The sequence below is a fragment of the Monodelphis domestica genome, chromosome 2, assembly GCF_027887165.1.
Source record: "Monodelphis domestica isolate mMonDom1 chromosome 2, mMonDom1.pri, whole genome shotgun sequence".
In the NCBI taxonomy this organism is placed as follows: Eukaryota; Metazoa; Chordata; class Mammalia; order Didelphimorphia; family Didelphidae; genus Monodelphis; species Monodelphis domestica.
The window spans coordinates 293,348,371-293,370,893 of NC_077228.1; the positions used below are offsets into that span (position 1 = coordinate 293,348,371).

General features: G+C 37.1%; 1 long non-coding RNA gene across 1 annotated transcript in view; it reads right to left on the reverse strand.

The window, feature by feature from the left end:
* Positions 1-3,142: 3,142 nt before the first annotated feature.
* The window catches only part of LOC103105079 (uncharacterized), a 33,051-nt gene continuing 13,670 nt past the window's right edge, over positions 3,143-22,523 (reverse strand). Inside the window, exon 3 of the long non-coding RNA XR_462565.2 lies at positions 3,143-3,907. This is a non-coding gene — a long non-coding RNA (uncharacterized LOC103105079). The remainder of the gene's footprint in view (positions 3,908-22,523) is intronic.

Below are 22,523 nucleotides of genomic sequence, written 5' to 3' on the forward strand. Positions count from 1 at the left end.
ATTATAAGCTTCTTGAGGGCAAGGATTATATTTTAAAAACAATTTGTATCCTGTGTTAAAGTTTTATCTTTTCTCTCTTCCCCCTGCCCCCCACCCCAATTCCTTTTGGCTACTATAGTAAGTTTTTAAGTAGCTAGTATACAGTAACAATAGTAGGAAGTACAATTGCAAAGGGAAACCTAGTAAGACCTCTTTGAGACAGCTGTTATTATATCAATTTTACAGATAAGGAAATTGAGTCTTAGAGCAGTTCAGTGACTTCCTGAAAACTCCCTTCACCACCCTACAGTGTCTATGACATATATTCCTTGATATTTTACCAACTTACCTGGAGAAGAAAATAATGAAAAGAGGATTTGAAAGCCTGGCTTAAAACTTAAATTTAATGAACAAGCCTTTACACAAGCTTAGATAGGAAATATGAAGTCCTCATATCTCATCATTCCCCATAAATATTTTTAAAAGTACTGATTCATTATTGAACTTTAAGTGACCTTAATTGCTTCTAGAATCTTATGAAGGTCTCCCTAGGGATGGAGGATACTGACATCCTTCCCATTCTGAGGTGACATTCCCCTCAGGGTTATTGTCTCCCTGAAAGAAGATGAGTTTTACTTTGACCTTTCCATGTAGAGTGCTAATGAGCATGAGTAATAGTAATTTCTAAGAATTTCATTTCCATGAGATTATGCTCATAGGTCAGTGGCCTCTAGGAATTTTCAGTGAGCAAGGAGGGGTCCATTAGTTGGATGATTTTATTGTTTCCCGCTGTAATTATTGATTGGGAAAGTACAATTATAGTAAAAGCTGGATTAATGAGCATCTCACCAATCAGAATCTTGAATTCATTGGCATTTGTTGTTATCACACACTATCTGCTGGAGATAAAAAAAAAAAGGCTTTGTATTTGAGTGAGGTCTAGAAAGTCTTTCTTCTAAGTAAAATGCATGAACTTAAGTGCATGATTTTTTTCATGTGTGACAAATTTTAGTTTCTCAGAGGTTTCTCTTTTGGTTTCCTGCCTAGTTCCAAGTAATTGAAATCATTAGCTAACTAACTAAATAAAATAATAAATTAAAAGTCCAGTGGCAAAACAAAACCTAGGACAACTGGTGATGACCTGGGATGCAGTGGATGAGATTGGTGTCTGCCATCTGACCAAGCTTTAGGTTCTATACTTTGTCTGCATCAGCCACTTTCATGGCCATTGGAACAAATTCACCCATTCTTCCTGGGGGGGGGGAATCTCCCCTAATGGGTTTGAGGCCTGTCACTTAACCTTGACCTGGTTTAGTTCATCTATCAATGCAGTTTTCCAGGATCTGGCCACTCTGCATGCTATAACTTCTTGGAGCCACCAGGTGAGAGTTTGGTGAAAGGTGGATATTTAAGGTGGATGAGCAGTCCTGAAAAGGGCTTGGCTATCTCTCACAAATAATGAATATTTAATAAATGTCTATTGATTGATTATGATATATAATGACAAGGTGGAATTTGAATCTGGGTCCTCTGGCTCTAGTTCTAATACTCTTTCCACTGTATACCACTGACTCCTCATATTCTTGATTCCTCATCTTGGCTAAATTAAGAGGTGAGTAAGGAAATTCCTCAAAACTTTCAAAAGGTTCTAATCTTCTTCTCCTTCTCCTCCTCCTCCTCCTCCACCTCCTCCTTCTCCTCCTCCTCCTCCTCCTCCTTCTCCTTCTTCTTCTTCTTCTTCTTCTTCTTCTTCTTCTTCTTCTTCAGCCATTACCTTCCCTCTTGGAATCAATACTGTGTATTGATTCTAAGGCAGCAGAGTGGCAAGGGCTAGGCAATGGGGGTTAAGTGACTTGCCCAGGGTCACACAGCTGGGAAGTGTCTGAGGTCAAATTTGAACCCAGGACCTCCCGTTTTGAGACCTGCTTCTCAATCCACTGAGCTACCCAGATGCCCCCAAAAGAACTACCTTTGTTACCAAAAGAACCAAGTCTCAAATATGATTTCCTGTCCTTCACTCATCTGTGCTTTTAGAGAAACCCTTGGTGCATGAAAGTATTCTATCACCTCATTCCTTGTAAATCCTCAGGGAGCCAGCTTCTGTGAAAATCCTTCTGAAATTCTCCTCAAAGTGGATGTAAACACAGCATTTTCTTATTCCATTTCTCTGCTCCCACATGATTTGTTTTTCAGTTAACCATGAAATGCAGAATTTGCTAATTTTCCAGGGGATTGCTCTCCAACTAGTGTAAGAGTCTGGTAACACTTCAGCTGCTTTGGACTCTCCTCATCAGACTCTTCCACATTGCCTCATTTGGGCATGAAATGTCTCCAAGTGGAAGATCAGCAGCAAATGTACTGCCAGTGACATTTTCTCCCTTGAGTAGCTTCAGGGTGCTTCAGTTTATGTTGCTTGACTGAATATCAAGAAGTCACTTGACTAACAGGAAATATTAACCCTCAGTAATCCTCATGGATTTTTACATATTTACAGGTGATAACATTTTCTTCAAGAAGTCACTTGAATGAATACCAAGAAACATTAACCTGTAGTAATGTATGAATATATTTATAGGCGACAACATATGTGTTGGCCTAGAACAGTGATAGTAAACCTTTTAGAGACTGTGTGCTGTGCCCTGCCCCCTGCCTGCCCCAGAAACCACATGACATATTCCCCTCCACTGAGTGTTAGGCACACCTTGTCCCCCCCTTACCCCACATAGGGGAGAGAGAAAAAATGTAGCCAGGCACAGTGGAGAGGGGGAGGGGAGAAACTCCACTCAAGTCTCTCTTCCTTTTTAATAATAAACTGGGGGGGGCATGCCCACAGAGAGTGCTCTGCATCCCATCTTTGGCACCTGTGCCATAGGTTTGCCATCATTGACTTGGAAGAAGGAACTCCTTTGGAGACATAATGTTCTGACTTCATATGGTTGAGGGGCTTTACCTTGTTAGCTAATAATTATGTGAATTACTTCACTTCTTCCACAAGGGGATGGATTTCCCTTCCAGAAATGTTGTAAGGCTCAAATGATATTGGATTTACAGTATCTAAAACAGTAATCACATAATAAGTTCTTGTTCTCTACCTTCTTCCCTCCCTCCCTCCCTTCCTTCCTTCCTTCCTTCCTTCCTTCCTTCCTTCCTTCCTTCCGAATGCATTGGAAAGCCTAGACTTGGTGTAGATGAAGATATTGATTTCATTCTTGGCTCTGCCACCTACTATTTTTGTGACCTTGGATAAATCACTTCATTTTTCAAGACCTTTGAAATTTCTTCTAATTCTAAATCTATACTTCTATTTTTCATACTCATAAGCCACATAAGCCACACTCTTTCCTCCTATAGAAGCATAGTGTTTGGGGGTGGGGGGTCAATTCAGTGACAAGAAACCATTTATTACTAAGTTTTCTACTCTGGAACATGCAAGTAGTCTCTAGCCCCTAAGTAAGATTGCTGACTATTTTGTCTTGATTATCAAGCTCCATGGACCCTGATGGTACTTCAACTGGATCTGGGTGTGATTATTGGCAGGGGTGGAACTATGACCTCACTTGAGTTTAGATGATGGAGCTGTATTATTCTTCTGTGGTTCATTAAGGACACTACCTGAAATCTGAAGACATTTCAGCTCAGGCTGCTGAATCCTTATTCTTTATGAGGTCAATGGTTTGACCAGAATTTAGCATTGTTACCCTTTAGAAGCATTTGGAAGTGGTTTCTTCATTTTTCCTGTTTCAAGTTGTCAAATGTTCATCTCTAAGCTTATTACTTTGTGTGTCCATCTGGAGAATGAGAGTTCATATTAAAATATATTATATTCCATGACAGTCACAGATCTCACAGCCACAAACATTCTTCCTTCTTTCTCAATTTTCTCTTGATGGGCTTATGTTTGTTATCATTATTGTTCGTGCTTTTAAACCTGGAACAATAAAACACAAAAACAAATTAATTGATTTGGATTTTACCAATGATAATTTGGATGAATTACATTGTGAAGCCATAGAACAGTAGGCTATGAACTGAAGGACTATGATATTGCTGTTCAGTTCATATCAGGTATGTGTTTGGAGGATGTGAGATATGGATTGGAAGATGCATGATCTTTGGGATGAAGTGGCAAAAGAAGTAGTCAAATTTGGGAATATATGTGCCCTCATAAGAGGAATCATGGTGTGGTGGATAGAGAACCAGAAAAACATGACTTTGAGTCTCATCTCTGACATTTGTCTGTGTGACCCTGGGAAAGTAGTAACTTTCAATGATCTAGGCCACTCTTTAATATTTTAGAGAAGGTGCTATTCTACATTATTAAGGATATTTTTTGCTGGAGAGTTAATTATACCAATGAAATCACTTCCAGACCCTATCTTCAGTCTTTTGTGTCCTCACAAGAATTATGAAAGAGAAAAAAACATTTAAAATGTGGTGTTGAATAGTCTCTCTGTATCACTGTAAGCCACGGGCGAGGATCTTTCCCACAGTGGAGAGTAGTGAGATGGCTCTCGTAGTTGTCACAGGCTGCTCGTGCGCCTTTGTTCTTGTATAGAGCTACAATGGAGGCATCTCTGAGTTCTGGGGGCATGTCTTCCTCTTCCCATATGCTGGTCAGCACTATGTGGAATGCCTGGAGTGCCTTTCCATTTAAGGCCTTGTACACCTCAGTTGGGATCCTGTCTTTATCGGGTGCCTTGCCTATACTCATTTGTTTAATGGCTTTTTGGACTTCCTCCATTGAAGGAGGGAAGTCAAGTTGTTCAATGGTGCGGTTTTGGGGGATCTGGTCAAGGGTGCTTTGGTCGACTGAAGAAGGTTGGTTGAGAAGCTGACTGAAGTGTTCTTTCTACCTGTTGCTGATGCCTTTTTTATCTTTTATGAGAGTGTCCCTGTCAGAGGATAGCAAGGGGGCAGTGGAGGATTTTAATGGCCCATAGACAGTCTTGAGGGCACTAAAAAATTCTTTGTAGTTTTTCATATCAGCAAAGCGCTGGATTTCTTCTGCCTTTTTTTCCCCACCATTGGTCTTGCATTTTCCTGATCTCACACTGCGCCATGGCTTGGAGAAACTTGAATCTGTCCCTTTTAGGAGCAGAGTTTGGGTTATTTTGCCACTCCATAAAGGCTTTGTTCTTTTTGCTCAAAAGGTCTTCAATAGCATTGTTGTTCTCGTTGAACCAGTCCTGGTGGTTGTGTTGTTTGGGGCCTAGGACTGCCTTTGATGTTTCCTTCACTGCGTCTCTGAACTGGTTCCATTTCTGGGTTGAGCTTCCAGTGAGTGGTCCCTTGACAGACAGCTTGTTGTCCAGGCAGGACTGGAATGTTTGCAAATAAGATGGATCTCTAAGATGACTCGCGTTGTAAAATGCGTGAGTATGGCAAGGCGCAATGCGCATTTGAAGAGTCTCTCTAACCAATCTTTGGTCTGTCCAGCATTCAGCTCCTCTCCTAGCTCTGGTGATCTGTAAATCCTGGATGTCTCGCTGGTGTACAATGATGTAGTCAATGAGATGCCACTGTTTTGATCATGGGTGCATCCACGTTGTTTTATATTTGTTTGCCATTCTGAATCAGTGTTCGTGATGGTGAGTTCGAACTCTGAGCATTTGCTGAGTAGCAGTAGGCCGTTGTTGTTCATTTTGCCCATGCCCTGTTTGCCGAGCACTCCTTTTCATCTTTCATGGTCCTGGCCAACGCGGGCGTTGAAGTCTCCCAGTAGTATTAGCTTGTCATTTGTGGGCACTGAATGTAGGACGGCACTCAGGTCAGAGTAGAACTACTCGATGGTCTCCTCTGCTACCAAAAATATCTTACTAATTTCATAATGGTTACTTATATCTCCAGTCCTGATATCTTCATGAAGCCTCTTCCATTGTGAAATCTAAGAATTTATGATCCTAACACTGATTCTTTGAGATAAGAGATGAAGAATACTTGGATAGTCTACAGAATGGCTTATAAGCTTTGCTTAGATAAGGATCTTCCCAATTTGCTGAGGAGGTTCAAATAGAATACTGGGCCTAGAGTTAAGAAGATCTGAGTTCATATATGGCCTCAGACACTTACAAGCAGTGTGATCCTGGTCAAGTCACTTAACCTCTTTCTGCCCTAGTTTCCTCATCTCTAAAATGGAGATAATAATAAAATCTACCTCCCAGGATAGTGAGGATAAAATGAGATAATTATCAATGACATGATGACTTAGTAACATGACTAAGCATTATGTAAATATCAGTTATTATTATTATTATTAGGTAAAGTACTTTTCACACTTTAAGGCAATCAACTATCTGATTAATTGGGAGAAACATCAGTCTCATCAGCAAATTATTTCACATAAAATATCTACATATTTCAGGATTATCTTACCAGGAGACATCAGGACCCAAAAGTATTATACATTTCATGGAAGGTATAATTATACTTGGATATTTCTTAACATATTAAAAATGATTGATAGACACATTGACAAGGATCTCATAGGGACCATTCCCCCTTTTTGGCACAGGGGTTTTACAATCAAAATAAAAATATTGGAGGATGGGGAGGCCTGAAGGGGATAAATGACCCAACCCCCATAGTTCAGATCATTATATCCAAAGGCTCACTCAGAGTGTCCTGATGTAGTGTCTGATTTCTGAGGGCATCTTCTATTGCTGTCTTCTTTTTAGTCCTTCTGGATCATAATGGTCCTTAGAACATTTCCTCTGGAAGATCTGCTTTCCTGGTCCAGATCACTGACAATATCTTTACATAAAATTGCTTAAAAAAATCTTAATCTGTGAACCTTTAGGATAGCTCCACAGAGCAGAGATATCAAACATTCAACTTACAGTCCAGAAGTAACTCATAATATTTTGAGATATGGTCTGAATCAGATTAAAATAGAACTGGGAAATATTTAGCAAAATAAGCAAAAATACAATAAAATGTAGATGTTACTTAATATGCATTTTTTTAAACCTTTACCTTCCATCTTAAAATCAATACTATGCATTGGTTCTAAGGCAGAAGAACAGTATGGGTTAAGCAATGCGGGTTAAGTGACCTGTCCAGGGTCACATAGCTGGGAAGTGTCTGAGGACAGTTTTAAATCTAGGACCTCCCGTATCTGGACCTGACTATCAATCCACTGAGCCATCCAGCTGCCCCCAACATGTGTTTTTCTTAAGTCAAAATGTGTCTGCTAAGATTCTTATGAATAGTGGCCACTATTTCTATTTGAGTTTTAAAAACTAATTAATCAATTAGTTTGTTACATTAAAATTCTCAGTTAATTCTCTCCCTTCCTCCCGTTCTCCATAAGAGGAGGCATCATTTAAAAATATATATATATATATGTATACATAAAACTATGATGTACTTATTTCTATTTATCAGTTCTTTCTCTAGAGGAGGATAGATGCAAGTCATTCTGCAAACAATATTTCTGTCCAGTTTATATAATGTTCTCTTGGTTCAGCTTGTTTCATACTACATAATTTCATGTAGTCTTTCCATGTTTTTCCAAAATTAACCTGTTGGTAATTTCTTATGATGTGGTAGTATTAAATCACAATAACCTGTTTAGCCATTCACCAGTTGAAGGGAATCCTTTCAATTTATAGCAATAAATATTTTATTTTATTTTTTAATTAAAATTTTTTCCTTAATTAATTAATTTAGAATATTTTTCCATGATTCCATGATTCATGTTCTTTCCCTCTCCTCCCCCATAGCCAACATGCAATTCCACTGGATTTTACATGTATTATCAGTAATAAATATTTCAGAATATATAAATTATTCTCAATTTTCTTTGATCACCTTAGGAAATAAATTTAATAATGGTATGGCTAGGTCAAAAGGCATACACAGTTTTTGAAATTTTTGAACATAATTATAGATTGCTCTCCAAAATAGTTGGGTCAGTTCTTACTCTTTTTTTTTTATTCTTTATCTTGCTTTCACTGTTTTCTAGAGTGCATTTGTATTTTTTTAAATCAGAAGTGTGTGTGTGTGAAAGAGATAGAAAGAGAGAGAGAGAGAGAGAGAGAGAGAGAGAGTGAGAGAGAGAGAGAGAGAGAGAGAGAGAGAGAGAGAGAGAGAGAGAGAGATTGATTGGCTTACTAAGTGCTTCAGAAAGCTTCCCTGGTAATGTATCAGTTGGATTCAACCAGTAAGGGTGGATTGGTTGTTGAGATGTAAACTGATTGTGGTAAACTGACATTTTAGTTCCTTCCTTGATTTCTGAGACTAAGAATGATAGACAACCCTTTTCAAGAAACACATCTTCCTCTAGTGTTTAGCTTTCTTCACTGAAAGGACAAGGGATAAGATACAGAAGACAGGGTGGATGAATTAGAAAATCTGACTCTACCATAGTGGTTACTAAAGTTGATTTAGATTTGAATGTTTGGTTATAATTAACTTTTGGTTTTGCTTGAGTAAATTCTGTACACTAAATACTGAACAAATAAATTCTTTGGGGTTATCACAAAATTATAACCAGAGAATCATAGAATCTGAGAGTTGGAAGTGTGATGAATATTTTTCAACCAGTTTGAAAGAAAACAATGAGGCAAAGCTCAAAGGTTTATTGAGAGAAACCAGTGTCTCTCAGGGAAGCTGGGTCATTAGGTTTCCTCTCACGGAAAGACAATTGAATGAGAGTTTTTTCCTTTTTTAATATCCTAACATTACATCATTCAAGATCCCATCCCAAAAGTCAACTACCAATCTTAGGGTAGTTGAAAAATGAGAGAGATCTCTTTTAGAAATCCTTCCATCAAGATATCTTTCTGTCCCAGATATCTCCAGGTGCCAGATATGGTCAAGCCTTCTGCTTACAGGCTTTCTGAGCTACCCCCTGTTGCAAAATTCTAACTTGCTGGAATATAGGAAATTACAGAAACAGCAAAATAGTTAATATGAATTTACAGAGAAAAGTGGCTAAATATATTATATTCAGTTTGCTTAATAACCTTATGAGATAAAGTTACTATAATTCATTAATCACTACTCAATCATTATCCCAGATTAATCATTTCATTTTACTAGATACTGATTGAATCTAATTCAACTGGGTTCATATTTTTAAACAGTCAAAGGGCTAGGAATTCTCATTCTTTCCAGAAATGACTGAACTGACTTCAGAAGACCCAACCAGGAAAGTAATCCTTACTATAACAGATAGTTATGCTGAAAAGGGAAGCAAAATCAGGGATCCCAAATGAGTAGGGGTTGCATTACAACAGAATATTTTAGAAAATTACTTCATTTGCTTAGATTTAGATGTAAAACCAGGAAATATATAGGGAATATATAGATACATCAAAGGAGAGAAACATCAGTGAATATTCAGCTTTGAGTGAGCGGGTGTAGCTCAAACTTTTAGTGCCACCTGGTGTCTAGCATAGAAATGATACTCTGTCCCTGATATTCCAAGCCATGCCCTGAGTTGAGAAACACTGAGTCCACAATCATGTCAATCACAAGAACTGAATGTATCATATATCATCAGCTATTATTATTTCTCTCTGATGGCTATTGGAGTCATCATAGAACTCTTCATGTAGTATTGCTAAATGAATGAATGGTGCATTCACTTTTGCTCTTATTTCCTTTCTTTGTGAAAAGCAATGAAGGTTTATCGAATCCAATAATAGACTCAGAGTTTATGAGCTTGATCTTTGGAAGGAGGGTAGGGTGCCAACTCAACAGAGGATTCCTGGAATCTTCAGAATGGTTATATTTATCAATTTTTTTTTTTACTTCAAAGTAATAGGTACACAGAGATAAGATAAAGACCTAAATGCCCAGGATGGCTTGACTTTATTTCCATTCAGACAGAGATATGGAGAGATTAGATAAATAGATAGATAGAAAGATAGATAGACAGATGGATGGGAGAAAGAGGAAGGGAGAGAGAGAGAGAAAGAGAGAGAAAGAAAGAGAGAGAATTTCTGTCCTATTGAGTCATGCTATTTCTTTAGCTAGATAGTCTTCAAAATCTGTTTATTGCACAAGTCAGCAGGTGATTTTTCCCCACCTCACTAGGTCCAGTCCTGTGCTGACTTTAGAAGTATAATTAGGTCTCAGGATCAAAATTAAAAACTTTTGAGATGAATTTAATTGGACAAATTGGAACCTCATTTTTCTATAAGTCTTTAAAATTTATAAAGGACTTAGACCCATATTTGAATTTATCAACAGTACTGTAAAGTTGTTAGTATTTTAAATGTACAAAAGACCTAGGGTTTCAGGAGAGTTTTGGTTGTGAGAATTCTTTCCACTAATGTAGATGCCAACCTATGGCTTAGTGAATAATCCTAAGGAGATGACCCTGACCTGGGAAAGTGACTTGACCTCAATTGCCTAGCCCTTGCTGCTTTTCGATCTTATAATTGATCCTGAGGCAGAAGGTAAGGGTTTAAAAAGATCTCAAGTTCATACTTGAGGCTCATAAACATCAAGTTATTTGCCTAGGTCACATAACTACTAGTTAGTTAATCATTAAGCAGTCATTAAGTTCTTATTATATGTCAGGCTATGTACACTAGTTCTATTCATAGAAAAGTGAGATAGCAACTCTCAAGAAATTTTCATTACTGGAGTGACTAACAGAGAGAGGATTTGAACTCAGGTCCTCCCAAATTCAAGTTTAGCACTATATCAACACTGTCTTCACTGCTGACCCTAGTTTATAGATGTTCACTGAGGAACAGAGAGATGGATTGACTTGTTGAGTTCACATGTCTAGTAAGTGGTGGCAGAAAGATTGGAACCCAGAACTTATGAATCCTAATCTTTCTACTACACTCAGCTGTGTTTATGTATCATGGAGAATTGACAGAAGTCACATTTTTCACTTTGGAGTAAGTTAAAGAAGTAGATATTCCATCTTATTTTCTCTATTTTCTCATTTCTTGCTTCATTCTAGAACTTTTAACATCTGTTGATAGAAAAGAATTAATTTCAAATACCAGAATAAAGGCATTTCTCTTGCCTGCTTTGAAACATTTGGACATTTAGGCTTATTCTTGGATAGGATTTGAGTATAGATTAGAAGACATAAGTTGGAATGAATTATTTTCATGAAGGCCTGGAATAACTCAGTTAATGTTTGATTCATCTTCCTAAATATACTGATAAATAGTACTAATTAAAGGAAAAAAAGACCACTCTTTTTAAAGAAATGTTACAAAACCCATTTCACTTCCCACTTTTCTCTCTCTTATCCCTGATAACTTCACCTCTGAAGGCTATGGAATAATACTTGGTCTGAGGAGAGAAGCAGCAGCTTATAATGGATTCTGTGAAATAGGGTTGGGTACAACACAAATGGACATTTGATTGGAAACTTAAAAAAATTCCTTGTGTCTTTTTCCATATTGAAAGTGAGTCTTCAAAAAGCCTTTGAGTTGACTAATTGAAGAATGTAACTTTAACAAAACCTCAAGAAAAAGTAAAAATCTCCACAAAAACTATTAGGCTTCAAATCTCAATTATTTAAATTCATGGTTGAAAAAAAAGCCTGCATGTTGAGTCAGAAGCATATTTAGTGGTTTTTCTTTTCTTTTTCTTTCTTTTTTTTTTGCCCAGATAGGCAGCATTACACATATTTTCTGATGGCTGAAATGAATACATGGTTGTATGTGTGCATGTGTGTGTTTATCATTGATTACTTCAGCTTCCAAAAATTGTATCCCTTTCCATAATTCATCAAGATTAGATTTTTTCCCCCTGAAGATGTGATTGGTTGTTCATAAGTCTGCTGGGGGAAGGGAGGAGAGAGAAAAGAAGATGAGAAAATGAAAATCTTTGGTGTGATAAAGTCTAAAACCAGCCAATGCTCAGACAACTTCAGACATTGATCTGTGAAATGAAGACCCAATAAAACAACCCTGGTGATCCTTGAGCAAATGCGATCAGAAACCCAGAGAAAGAAACTTCAGTTTTGAAAGTCCCTCAAACTGGTAAGTTTAAACTGGGGAAAGGAAAAAAACTGAATAGTGCTTAGATTTAGAATTTTGTAAAGATTATTTTTGTAGAGGGCCAATCATTGGGGAATAGATAGGAAACATGTCTAAGGTCCAGGAGCAGTAACTTTAAGATTGGGGCATCTGGGTTCAAATTCTTTGTGCTACACTTAACTTTTTTGATCATCTATAAAATGATGGAGTTGGGTTTGGTGCCCTCTAAGATCCTTCCTAGCTCTAAAGTTATGATCATATCTCAATATAGTTTTTATGGATTGTCATTCAAAAGATCAGTGTGCAACTGATCAAAGAATGAGATATTTTTCCCAATGCCTGATTTTTCCTGAGTGCTGGCTTTGGTATGGGTGTACTTCTAACAAGCAACTTTAAGGCAGTGATAACTTTTATTTTTCCATTTTCAAATTTAGAATAAGGTGAGGCACTTAGCAATACTAGTGACAGGCTGTAAAAATGTCAGAAATGATTTTCCCGAAAGGTTTCCTTTTTCCTGCCAAAGTACATTTCTCAGGCTTCTGCAGGCAGTTTGTTCCTGGTTCAATAACTTATTTCGTTTTTGTGGAGAAAGATTGTTATTATTCTTAATGAGAAGAAACAAGGAATCTCAGTGTCTTCAAATCCTTCAAAGTATTTCACATTGTTCATTATTATCATCATTCTAATCAGCAGTGAAAACTGATATGCTAGAGGGTATAATTCAGAACCTGCTTACTCAAATCTGGAATGAGTGAAGCAAAGGAACTTCTCTGATGTTCATAGAAACAGCCATTATTGTTGAATAATACTTTTATACTTTTATAGGGGTTAGCATCATTTTTATCCCTATCTATTGATCAGGGCAGTATGGGACAATGGAAAAAGTGGTTGGCTCTGGAGTCAGAGAAGCTGGGTTCAAATCATGTCCACCATTTTATATGAATAGAGACAAGAATGGTACATATAATTTTATTGGCTTTGAGTGCTTTTAGTAATTTCCTTTACTGATACATGCTAGTTGGCATTTTATTTGCCACTTATAGACTTAGTGAATTGCCTAGAACATCAAGAGGTGAAAGGATGTTCTGAGTCAGACAGCAGAAGTCAGAAGTGAGCCTTGAACCCAAGGTCTCTTTGGCACCAGGGTCAGCTCAATCCAGTATAGCATGCTGTTGCTCTATCTGTATGACTTTAGCCAAAACACTTATCTCTCAGTACTTCAGTTTCCTCATGTGTAAAATGGAGTAGCTAGATATATAGTAACTATATAATATATAAGGAGCAATTACCATATCATATGCTCAACCAAAGACTATAAGCTTAAACATTAAAAAATATTAATATGGTTGCTATTTTACAGAGCAACAAGGAATTCTAGAGTCTTGGTTTTAATTCTGGGGCTTCCTGTCACTTGGTTATCTGTCCTGGCATTTGAAATAATCTATGTAAAAATGCTTAGCAAACATAGTTGTGCTCGCTCCCTCTAATTAGCTATTATTCATTATTAACATCAATGGCCATTATTACTAGTATTATTATTAATAGAAGTTGTAATAGTAGTGATAATAGAAGAGAAGAAGAAAAAGAGGTAGATAAGATGGATGAATCTAAAGAATAGCAAGATTTGGGGTAAATCCTTTCCCCTTTTTGACTTCAGTTTTCTTATCCATGAAATGAAGGGTTTAGATTGAATAAACTCAAAGATCTTTCCTAAATCTATGATTCAATTCTTCAACCGTTGCTTTGTATTTATGTACACTGTAAGGGATAAGTATATTCCTTTCCTGAAGGCTGCCATTAAGAGAGCAGGCTTTCCTTCTATCTGGAGAAGTAAGTCGGGGAGAGAAGGGATTTAATTTAGAAATATTCTGTTGGCAGTTCCTGAGAGGATAAATAAGATTTGGCAGAGTAGTGAGCTACATTATCCATAACTTAAAAACAACAACCTCAAGGATATCAAAGCCTTGTTGCTAAGTTTGTCATGTTCTAATCTCCCACTTTATTTTATGCAGCATCTACGATCTCCATATTGGCACTGTATATTTCTCTCACTGATGGCTTTGCCCTCCACATTCATGGTTTGGGAAATTTGGGAAAATTTAGTTTGGAGTTGTCTTATTGGTTTAGTTTTTTTGAGGGGAAATGATACTGCCTTCACTGTACCCAAAGTCACTCATCAAACTGAGGGCAATATATTCATTTCAACATATAGTGTGGATGGGTACTCTTCACCCAGAGTGACATTTTTCTTCATTGTTATAAAATGAGAGATAAAAGCCATTCAACCTCATCAGAGTCCTGGTTCAAAATATCTTGTATCCAAAAATAATTTTAAGATAGTTTTTAGTCAGCTTTAAAGAATTTCACAATGAATTTATTTTCTGATGATGAATTTTAGGGATCATAGGATCCCTATGGAGTTAGAGCTGGAAAGGACCTCAAAAATAATTTAGTTCAACACTCTCCTTTTATAGATGAGGAAAGTGAAACCAAAGAGAAGTAATTTGCTTAGGATCATACAAGTAAAGTAAGTAGGGAGTTACATCCAGGTCCTCTGACTTCAAATATAAGGATTTTTCCATTCCATTGATTTCTGTAACACTATTGGCAGAGGTGCCTTTGGCATAAAGGACCAGGGTTAATGTAAGGAGGTGACATATTGACATATTGCTCCACACAGAAAAACTGTGGAAAGGTCTTAAATGGCTAGCTTAGTGTAATGGGGCAAATTCCAAACTTCCAAGTATATTGTTTATAATATATGGAAGAAAGTTTTGCCCAGAGAAAATAGTGTTTTCTAGTGAAGAGATAAACTCAAATAGAAACTCAGGACTACTAAACTGTGCAGAAGGATCGCTTTGAGCATATATTGACTTAGAAAACCACATATGACAATTATCTATATTTTATTGTATTTTATTTATTTTTGTTAAATACTACCCAATTAAATTTTAATCTTTAATCTTAAAGCTTAAAATTTAAGCTTCTTCACCTGAGAGGGTTGTAGGCTGAATGTGGCATGGGGCCATGTGTTTGACATCTCTGGTCAAATGAAAAGAATTCTGGAGCCGCAAGTTGGATGATTAATGAGTGTATTATACACTCTTTGTGGTAGCAAAAAACTGGAAACAAAGTAGTTGCTTATCAATTAATAAGTGACTGAATAAACTGGAGCATAAGAATGCTATGGAATATTATTGCACTGTAAAAGGTTAAATATGAGGAATTCTGAGAAATATGAGATTTGTAGAAAGTGATCAGATTCCCAAACAACATACATGTATATCTATGTATGCATGGTCAGTTAGGTGGTACATTGGCTAGGGAGTCAGGAGGACCTAACTGCTAAATCAGCCTTAGACATTAACTAGTTTTGTGACCCTAGGCAAGTCACTTAACACTGTCTGCCTCTGTTTCTTCTTTTATAAAACCAGATGGAGAAGGAAATGGCAAACCATTTCTGTAACTTTGGTAAGAAAATCCCAAATGGAGGCAGCTGGGTAGCTCAGTGAATTGAGAGCCAAACCTAGAGATAGGAGGTCCTAGGTTCAAATCTGGCCTCAGGCACTTCCCATCTGTGTGACCCTGGGCAAGTCACTTAACCCCCATTGCCTAGCCCTTATTGCTCTTCTGCCTTGGAACCAATACATAGCAGAAGATAAGGGTTAAAGGTTAAAAAAAAAAAAGAAAATCCCAAATGGAGTTATGAAGAGTTGGACATTACTGAAACAGCTGGACAATGTTCATATATTAATTTTAAATGTGTACATATTATTAATATGCAAAATCTACATATATACATATTAAAATGATTAAAGCAATGTAAAATAGATTCTTAGAAGAAAGTCAGAGTGAAGATTCAAAAAACTATTGAATATTTTGGAGAATGAATTAAGAAACATACTTTTCCCTTCAGAGCGTAGGAGTACAACTAGGGCAGCATTCTGTATAGCTTATCAGATGTCATCATTGTTTTGTATATTTTTATTAATTTTTATGCCTTTCACTCAAAGGGATGGTTTAATGATACTGGGAGGGGTTGGTGAAGGTAGTAATAGGAGGCATTTTCTAGAAATGTCCATGAAATAAAGACAAAGGCATCAAGTAAAAAGCTTATTTTTTTTGAGATAAAGGGAAGTCCCCCCCTCAAAAAAAAATCCGGCACAGTAAATTAAGTTATGCTAAATAGGAAATATTCTCATTTTATGAACCTAGTCACTTTCACAAATACTTCCTTGTTCAATAGTGCTAGAAAAAGGCTTAAAAATCTTCTAAACAAACAAAACCATAATTGGCCATGATAATAGTATATATATGTATATATTCTAAATTGGCTGCATATTAACATTTTCTATGACATTCTGGCTCCCTGATGCTCCATTTTTGTAGTTCCCATCCTAAACTCCAGTGCTCCCTCTTACCTTGAGAATCAAACAAATTCTTTCACTTGAAGACAGTATTTAAAAGCTCTCTCCTTTCTGCCCTAAGCATTATACTATCTCTAAGGTTGACATCCTGGCCTGTTCAGTCCAGGTGACACTCCACCTCCTTTCTTCATGTCTTTTCACTGTCTATCACTTTTCCCTGGATGTCTCCCATGCCTGGAACTCCCTCCCTCCTCATCTCTGCCTTCTAGCTTTCCTGGCTCCCTTCATATCTCAGGTAAAGTTTCACCTTCTGCAAGAAGCCTTTATCAATCCTCTTAATGTTAGCATTTTTTCTCAACTGGCATTGCCGTTTTGTCCTGTATATATCTCAGTTGTGCATAGTTGTTTATATGTTATCTCTCTTCTTAGACTATAAGCTTTGTGAGATCCAGGATTGTCTTGACTTTCTTTGTAACCCCCAAGGTATAGCACAGTATCTGGCAGGTAGAAGGCACTTAACAAATATTTATTGACTGATGCTATACTTGTTGATTGCCTGACTGTTCTCCATGTCTGGGATGATCCTCCTCACCTCTGTATCTCAGAAACCTTGATTTTATTTAAGATGACAATATTTACCTTATTTTAAGACTCAGCTCAAAACCCATCCATTACTTTCCTCATCTTCCCAGGTGCAAGTCTTTCCCCTACATTACCTTACATCTGCTTTGTATTTACTTGTTTCTTGAGGGAAGGGAATGTCTTACTTTAGTTTTCATATTCCCAGAACCTACCACAGTGCCTAGAACATGGTAAATATTTATTAAATCTGGATTTACATCATGGCTTCTATCTTTGGAGCTCTTCACTGAAGCTCTTATCTCTCTTGAGAGTCTTGTAAAAGTCCCCAAGATATAACTTAAGGTACAGAAGACCCTGATATTTCTTCTCTCTTTGATTCCTGATAAAGATTTTTCCCCCACCAAGAAGACATTCTCCTGTTGTTCAGGGATATAGCTTTTCCCCATTTGCTTGGGAGAGAGAGCTAACATTTTGGGTAGATGAGGATCCTGAAATATCCTCAGGCTAAAACACTGGATCAAACCTAATAAAATTAAGTTTAATAGGGATAAATAATAAGATCATAGATTTGTAGGGAGTTTAGCAGACATCTGATGAGGGAAGGTAGTGTGGGGACTAGCAAGAATAAGCAGAAGAAATCTAATTCCTCATTCACCTGACAATCTTGCAAATACTTGGAGAGATTATCCTATACCCCCACTGAGTTTTTTTTTTCTCTAGGCTACATATCTTTAGTTCCTTCAACTAATGCTAATCTGACATATCTAATAGACACTTTACCATGCTGGTTGCCTTCAAACCCTCCAATTTCCTTTCTAAAATATGGATTCCAGATGTATCCTGATTAGGGTTCTGATTAGAATATAAATGCATCCCTCATTCTGAACACTAGACAAACATTAGGAGATCTGGAGGCTCACTCAGTGTGGTTCCCATGGAAATTACTTTTGAGACACACTATAGCTCACATCACAAAATCATAGGAATTTTTGAAAAGTCATCTAATGCAGGTGGGTAGTATAATCAATATAATGATAGACTTGGAGCCAGGAAGATTTATATTTGAATCCTGACTCAGACATTCTCTGTATGACCCTGGGCAAATCACTTCTCTTCTCTGGACCTTAATTTCCTCACCTGGAAAATGGGGGGGGGGGCACATTGTATTCAGTGACCAGCTTCAAATACATGATTCAACTGCATTTCAGAAAAAAAATATCATTCCTCTAATAGTTTAGAATGTAAGGGTATTGTCAGTGTCATCAATCCTTTCTCAGTCTCTTAACTTGAAATTTAGGTGTTCTCTTTGTTTCTTCCTTTTCCCCTCACTTCTTTTAAAAAAATTAGCTTAGTTTTATTTTTAATTTCCAAATTATTTCTATCTCTCCTTCTCCCATCCACTTAGAATTTAAGAAAAACAAACCCTATGCAAATATGTATAATCGTGCAAAACAAATTCTCACATTAATCACATCCCCCCTACCAAAAAGAAAGAAAAGAAAATATGCCTTGATCTGTACTGGGGGACTATCTCTTCTCTGTTATGAGGGGAATCACATATTTTATCATGTTTCCTTTGAAAATGTGGTTGGTCATTGTATATTGATTAGAGTTCTCAGGTCTTTTAGAGCTGATTGTCCTTTTCTCATTTCTAGTCACTTTGCCATATCCTATTGATTCCACCTATATATTCTCCTTCATCTGTCTTCCCATTATTCCAAATGCTGGCAATGGAGGACAAGCCTTCATCAGCTTCTACATGTGCTATTGCAATAATCTATCTCTTAACCTATTTGGGAATTTCTATGTCTCCAATCTAATCCATCCTTTGTATTGTTGTCAGTTTAATCTTCCTTATTCTTGAATCTAGTAATGCCACTGCTCAAAACTTGATGGTTTCCTATTGCATCTAAATACAAGGTTGAAGGTCCTCCAATTGGCATTTGAGATCCTCTAGAATATGGTATCATTCTATCTTTCCAGTCTTTACTCATACTACTCTTCATATTCTCTACACTCCCACCAAATTGGAATTCTCACTGTTCCTCGTCTTATTCTTTCTCACATGTACCTTTGTTTCTTGTTTCTGGGATATTTCCTGCCTTAGTCCAAATGGTTGAAACCCATCTATTCTTTAAAGTTCAATTCAAAAAATATCTCTTCTGTGACTGATCCTACAAGTCAATAATGATCTTCCCCTTTTCCTGACTTCACTAGTACTTGTACCTCTTTTATGCCTCAATGTTTGATTGCTCTTTATAGTTATTCCCTGGGTCAGTTAAGTGACACAGGAGTGCTAGGTCTGAGGTCAGGAAGATTCATCTGACCTCTGACACTTACTTGCTTTGTGACTCTGTTCAAGTCACTTAACTCTGCCTCATCTGTAAAATGAACTGGAGATGGAAATGGCAAATCATTGCAGCATTTTTGCCAAGAAAACCCCGATGGGTCATGAAAAGTCAGTTACAACGAAATTGCTGAACCACATATGTATTCTGTATATGTTGTATGATCCAATGAGGATAGGGACAATCTCTTATTAAACCATCCATCCAATAAGAGATTTAATAATTAGATATTCCATTAATATTAATTCAAAGGAAGGAAAAAAAGAAGAAAGGAAGAAGGAAGGGAAGAAAGGAGCTAAAGAGATTATTTTAATTTATAACTAAATATCCTGCTATAACAGGAAGCTAGAATTTCCAAGTGACCCAGAGTGCCATGTTAATTTCAGATCCTTTAAAATCCTTCTATCCTCTACATCTGATGGTTTATTCATGAGCAATAATATTCCTATAAATAGTAAGATAGATAGCAAGATTAAATGCAAATCTTGTTATATGGGAATTGACTTTTATTTTAGTGAGGGCTGCAACATTGAAGGTACAAATCTAGCTTCCCCACAAGTAAGTCTTCCCTCAGGTTTATGTTGACATAAAGAAGAATTTATCCTTTCTATTGGGAAAAATAAAAACAGTCTTCAATACAACACCATAATTCAAAAGAAGCTTTTCAAAGACAACTCTGTCCATAGTAACATTTTCCCCCCAGGGCAGCTAGCTAGATGATTTTAATCAGTATTTGTAAGGCCCTTTGGAAAAAAAATGGGAGCATTTGGTGATTTTCTAAAAGGGCTTATAAAAGACTTGTAGCACTGGGGCCCTGGATTTATGGTGCGGTCTTGAGCCACAATGTTTGAAAGAGTTCAATATATGGGAAGCAAGTCAAGGGTAGTTTTATCCATAGATAGTGTAAGCAGTAGGTGTCTCCAACAGAATCCTTAAAGGTGGAGATTGCTTTGATTTTTAACTTTCTCTCCCCAATGCCTAGACATATGTTTGCACATAGTAGGCACTTAATAAATACTTAATGAACTGGATTGTAATGCTAGAAAAGACCTGCTAAAAAAGTTCTCCCCTATCTCTTGAAATTCCTCTGCAAATGATAATTTTTTTTAAGTTAGAAATTGAGTTTAAAATGTAGGTGCTTTTGAGTGTCAATATCCTACATTTAGGGCAGCTAGGTGGTGCAGTGGATGGAAAGCCAAACCTAGAGTCAGGAAGACTCATCTTCCTGATTTCAAATGTGGCCCCAGACACTAGCTATGTGACCATGAGTAAGTCACTTAACTGTGTTGGTTTCAGTTTCCTCGTGTGTAAAACGAGCTGGAAAAGAAAATGCAATCCATTCCAGTAGCTTTGCCAAGAAAATCCCAAATGGGGTCAATGAAGAGTCTGTCACAACTAAAATGACTCAACAACAATATTCTACATCGACTGGCTTCTGGGAAAATGGATCTCCTGTAGTAGAGAACTCAAAAGATGTTGTCAAGAGCCCAGGTTGAACCCAGTGACAATCAAATTTGTTCTAGCTTTTTGATGTATGATCTACTACTAATTGCAAGATTTTATAAGATTTCCAAACACTTAACATATTTTATCTCCTTTGATCCTCACAACTCTCTGAGATAGGTGTTATTATTATCTGCATATTACATATGGGGAAATTGAGGCAGAGAAAAGTTAAGTGATTTTCCCAGGGTCACACAGTCAATAACTGACTAGATGGAATATGAACTCAGATCTTTTATTCAACCCACTATCCATTATACGTCTATTATGTTCAACACCTTCTAAAAGTTTAGAATCTAGCAGAAAACAGTAACAAGTGATAGGAAAAGCCCTGAATCATAATCTCTTCATTTAGTACTACCCTTTCCCCAAACTTTGTGTATATTTTATATTTAATTATCTAAGGACATATCATTAATCCCTAATAAAATGTAAGCTCCTTGAGAGTCCATGCTATTCTGTTTTACTCTTGATATTCACCAGTCCTAGCACAGTGATTCTCATGTAGCTTATTCAGTGCTTCTTGCTGTTGTATCAGAGGAGCTGGGTTAAAATCCTTGCTTTGGGCAAGTCCTTAAGCTTCTCTGGACCTCAGTGTACTCAGCTGTAAAATGATGTGGGTAGGCTAGATAATATCTAATACCCTTTCTAGATCTAAACTGTATGACATGGGAAACTAGGAGGCTCAGTAAATAAAGAGCCACGCTTGGAGATGGGAGGTCTTGGGTTAAAATCTGACCTCAAATACTTCCTAACTGTGTGACTCTGGGCAATCCTTAGCACTCTTCTGACTTGGAACTGATATTTGGTATCAATTTTAAGATGGAAAGTAAGGATTTTAAAGAATGTGTGATATACTTTCTGAGGCACGATGATAAAAACTTTACCTAAGGACACACAGCACAGAGTAAAGCTCCCTTTCATGCCCCCAACCCCCAACGAGGCCACATTGCTCTGTCATAAGAGGTTTCATTTGGCTCCCTTGCTTTTCTGCCTTTTAAGCATAGCTTTGTTCCCATATAATAACCGGTCTAAAGATTCAGACTCACCCTCCCTCTATCTGCCGCCTTCAAGTGGGACAGAGACTCATGTGTTTTCCCTAGTGTTTGGGGAAACACTTGCTGTCTTTACTGTATAACTCAGAATTCCATTATATGATATACTATTTAATTTCAGAGTGTGCTAGTGGAAAAGGAGAACAGGGTTCTAATCTGGCCCCTCCTCTTCTAGTTTTTAATTTTCTAATCTTCTAAGTTCAATTTCCCTGGAAAGTTTGGTAAGAATTATGTCTTATCCTTTTTTTTTTTTAACCCTCACTATCCATCTTAGAATCAACATTGTGGATTGGTTCCAAAGCAGAAAACTGTAAGGGCTAGGCAATGGGGGTTAAGTGACTTGCCCAGGGTTATCACATAACTAGGAAGTATCTGAGGCCAGATTTGAACCCAGGACTTACAGTCTCTAGACCTGGCTCTCAATCCACTGAGCCACCTAATTTCTCCCTTATACTTTTAATATATATATTGAAGAATTTACATTGTGAAAGAGATATATGTAAAATTTCCTTAAACTGTGATTTCCCATTGACTTGCAGCTCCCACAGCTATATTCCTGTCTCATCCAGACTAAACATGCCTCACTGACTGGGGGAGACCATTTTTAACAGTGACTGAGAAAATCATGATTTTGACTTCTATATAAGTTGACAGTAAAAACTTTTAATTCAAACATTCTCTGAGTCAGTGGTTCTATTTAGAGTTCAAAGTCTCTTTCAGTAAAAGGCATTT